Source organism: Trichechus manatus, unplaced genomic scaffold (genome assembly GCF_000243295.1).
Source record: "Trichechus manatus latirostris isolate Lorelei unplaced genomic scaffold, TriManLat1.0 scaffold00074, whole genome shotgun sequence".
NCBI lineage: Eukaryota > Metazoa > Chordata > Mammalia > Sirenia > Trichechidae > Trichechus > Trichechus manatus.
Window position 1 is genome coordinate 3,683,260 of NW_004444010.1, and position 4,491 is coordinate 3,687,750.

The window sequence follows — 4,491 nt, forward strand, 5'->3', positions numbered from 1 at the left end:
GAGAACTCATACTAAGACAGAAAGAAAAAAAAAGCATGAAAGGGAAATGTGAAATTGTGGGGCACAATTTTTAATAGAGTAGACAGAACCAGCTTTACTGGGAATGTGATATTTGAGTAAGCATTTGAGGAGGTTGGGCATGAGATATGGGAACAACTGGTGGAATAGAGTTCCAGGCAAAAATAATAGTAGGTACAAGTACCCCACAATTCGTAGCCAGAGTTATCATTTAAAAATGTATAAAATATGAAGTAATATGCTTAAATAACTTCAGGTACATTCCATTTTTTAAGACTAAAATATTGTAAGTAAATCCTATACAATAGCCTACAAGTTCCTTCAAGATTTGGCAGCAGGACACTGATCCTCTCCCACAGCCCTGTTCCCTGTATGCACAAGCTGTACTGCATAGTGCTGTTAGCAGTAATTTTTTAAAACATGCCAGTCACTTTATCACTTTGGGCTCTTGCTCTGTTATTTTTATTTTATTTTTTCCCAATTCTTGTGTCTAGCTACTTTTCATTCTTCAAGTGCAAGCTTAAATGTTATCTTTCAAAAAGGACATTCCTGAACATCCTGTTATTTAAAAAAGAAAAAGAAAAAAAAAAAAGCCATCTAGTTTATTCCAACTCATGATGAGCCCACGTGTGTGATAGTAGGACTGTGTTCCACGATTTAATGATTTCTTCCAGGCAGCTCTGAGTGGACTCTGTCAACCATTCGGTTAGCAGTCAAGGGTGTTAACCATTTGTACCCCTCAGGGACTCTACCTACTATTTAGGACACATAACTATTCTCTATTGCCTAATCTCAGTAGAGAAGCATCCTGGTTAATTCTTTCCTAATGTAATATATATGTGTATTTTTTTTTCACTTCTGTATTCACTATTTTACTGTTTGCCTCTTTCTCTAAAATGTAAGAAGCAAGAAGGCAGCAACTTTGTTTGTATTGTTTTTCTTTCTGCTGAAATGGTCTTTCCTCAGTTTGCACCATAGCCCATGTGTTGCTATCCTTCAATTCTCAAACCTAATGTCACTTCTTTAAAGACAAGCCTTCCCTAAAACAACTTTCTTCAATTACTCTGCTTCAGAGGTCTAAATGCCCTATGAGACAAGCATGTCTCCAACAACTGTGACTCCTAGCTTTCTACAACAACAAAGAAATACAAATCATATGAAAAAGAAAGAAATTGAAAACAACAAACAATACAACAAGTTCGCAAGAGAAATGAATCTGCAAAATCAGACTCAAGTATAAGACTGATGTTGGAACTATCTTATGGGGAATTTAAAATAGTTACAATTGATATGTTAAAGGCTCCATGGAATTATACATAATATAAGATCTGGAAAATGAAGAGAGGCGTGGCCAACATGACGGAGTAGTTACTCTTCCTATATCCCTCTTACAACAAAGACCTGGAAAAACAAGTGATTTGATTCTATGTGAATATCTGGGAGCCCTGAACAAGGCAAGGTTAAGAAATCCCTCTGAGTGATACAGGAAAGGGAGACTGTTTGGAAGAGGTGAGGAGGGCCAGAGCCGCAGTGGCAAAACTGCAGTGCCGCAGCCACGCCGGTCCACCGTGAAGCAGGCAAACAGCAGTGCTGTGCGCACACTCGGGAATCAGTTTCCACATCGAGAGAGACCCAGCAGCAGAGATTCTGCTTGGACGCTCCAAACCAGTGAAGAGCAGCTCCCAAGAGGCTGAGATAAGTACATGTGTTCACCCTTTTGCGGGGATTAAAAAGAAAAAAAAGCCCATTTGGGAAAAACCTCTCTCCCCTTTTACCTCCTCCCTCTGCGGTCTGCACCGGGAGTCTGCTGGGCCAGAAGCAGATCCCAAAAGGTGCCCTGACCCATTCTCCTGGCTTTGGAGAGGGAAAAAATAAGCTGCTGGCTCCCCTAGGCCAAGAACACAGGGTCAGCACAGCTCCTTTGCTGGGCACAGGTATCAGAGGTCCACAGACTCTGAGTGCTTTACACCCCTGTATAGACTTGTGGGGACCCATCTCAACAGCGTTAGTCCTCACTGCCACAGTACAACAGGGCAGACATCTGAAGTTTAACTTCAACTGCTTCAGCGGTGAACTGGCAGATTTGTGACCTTCGAAACAGCCCTGCCCCGTAAGTAGGCACTTTTATCGATCTGCAGTAGGGGCTTGAGGACTGGTGTGAGCCCCTAAAGCGCCTAGTCACCTGCTACAGGAGTCCAAGTAAAAGTGGTGCCCTCGAGTCTTTACAGCCAACAGAGTGGGGTGCTCATAGTCTGGCTGCAAAACTCACCCACCTACTCACCCTAGAGAATAGGGATATGCTTTCCTTTCAGACTCTCAGAGGTAGCTGTCAGCCCCCTGCCTGGCTCAGCGTGAGATCCCCTACCACAGCCAGAGTCCAGTGCCTGCACCAATCACCCATGCCTCTCTAGGACTGGGGGTGAGAGCCTGCATCACACACTTGGTGACCGACTACCTGAACACCCAAGCTGAAACCATATAGGAAAATTTAACAGATTCCTGTGTGCACATGCTTAGTTACAGAACTAACTACCTGGTGACAGGACGTTAGAGATCCAAAGGGGTCAAAAATCAAACTAGTGACACGAGCAGCCTATTTGGGCATATCAAAACAAAACAAAATAAGAAGCTAGGTCTCACTGAGCAAACACAAAATAAAATTATAATAAATTATTAATGGCTCGGAGACAATAGTTAATATCAAGTCACATAAAGAGGCAGTCCATGATGGCTTCAGCAGGCTCCCAAAATAAATAATCAATAAATTCTCTGGAGGAAGAGAACTTCTTGGAATTACCAGAGGCAGAATATGAAAGATTAATATACAGAACTCTTCTAGAAATAAGAAAGGAAATTCGACAGAATGCAGAAACAACCAGGGAACATACAGATACAGTAGTAGCAGAACTTAAAAAAGTTGTTCAAGAACATAATGCCAAATTTAATAGGCTGCAAGAATCCATAGAGAGACAGCAATCAGAAATCGAGAAGATTAACAATAAAATTTCAGAATTAGACAACTCAATAGAAAGTCATAGAAGCAGAACTGAGGCAGTAGAAGGTAGAATTAGTGATATTAAAGATAAAGCTCTTGACGCCGACTTATTTGAGGAAAAATCAGATAAAAGAATTAAAAAGAATGAAGAAACTCTAAGAGTCATGTGGGACTCTATAAAGAGAAATAACCTACGAGTGATTGGAGTACCAGAACAGAGGGGGATAACAGAAAATACAGAGAAAATTGTTGAAGGTTTGTTGACAGAAAACTTGCCTGATATCATGAAAAATGAGAAGATATCTCTCCAAGATGTTCATTGAACCCCACATAAGGTAGATCCCAAAAGAAAGTCACCAAGACATATTATAATCAAACTTACCAAAACCAAAGATAAAGAGAGAATTTTAAGAGCAGCTAGGTATAAAAGAAAAGTCATCTACAAAGGAGAGTCAATTAGAATAAGCTCGGATTACTCAGCAGAAACCATGCAGGCTAGAAGGCAATGGGATGACATATTTAAAGCCTTAAAGGAAAATAACCATCAGCCAAGAATTATACATCCAGCAAAACTGTCTCTCAAATATGATGGCAAAATTAGGGCATTTCCAGATAAACAGAAGTTCAGGAAATTTGAAAAAACCAAAACAAAATTACAAGAAATACTAAAGGGAGTCCTACAGTTAGATAATCAATAATGCCAGCTAACAATGCAAGACTAGAACACAGGACAGAGAAACAAGATATTGACTCAGATACAGAAATTGAAAATAAATCAAAGCTAAAACATTGAAAATAGGAAAACAGATATCAATATGTAAAAAAGGATAATATTAAAACAAAAAAAGAGGGACCTAAAAAATGGAGACATTGATTTCTATATGGAGGGGAAGTTAAGGTGATATAAAGTAATAACAGACAGGTATAAACTTAGAAAAATAGGGGTAAATATTAAGGTAACCATAAAGGAATAACAATCCTACAAATCAAAATAAAAAAGTAGAAAAATGTAAAGACCCAGCAAACACAAAATCTACAACAAAGAAAAAGATGAAAAAAAATACATAAAGAAAAACAACTCAGTACAGAAAAATGAGGAGAACAAAGAAACTCAACAACACACAAAAAGAGATATCAGGATGACAGCACTAAACTCATACCTATCAATAATTACGCTGAACGTAAACAGATTTAATGCACCAATAAAGAGACAGAGAGTGGCAGATTGGATAAAAAAGAGTGCTCCGTCTATATGCTGTCTACAAGAGACGCACCTTAGACTTAAAGACACAAACAAGCTAAAACTCAAAGGATGGAAAAAAAAATATCAAACAAACAACACTCAAAAAAGAGCAGGAGTGACAATATTAATCTCTGACAAAATAGACTTTAAAGTAAAATCCACCACAAAGGATAAGGAAGGGCACTATATAATGATTAAAGGGTCAATACACCAGGAGGACATAACTATAATAACA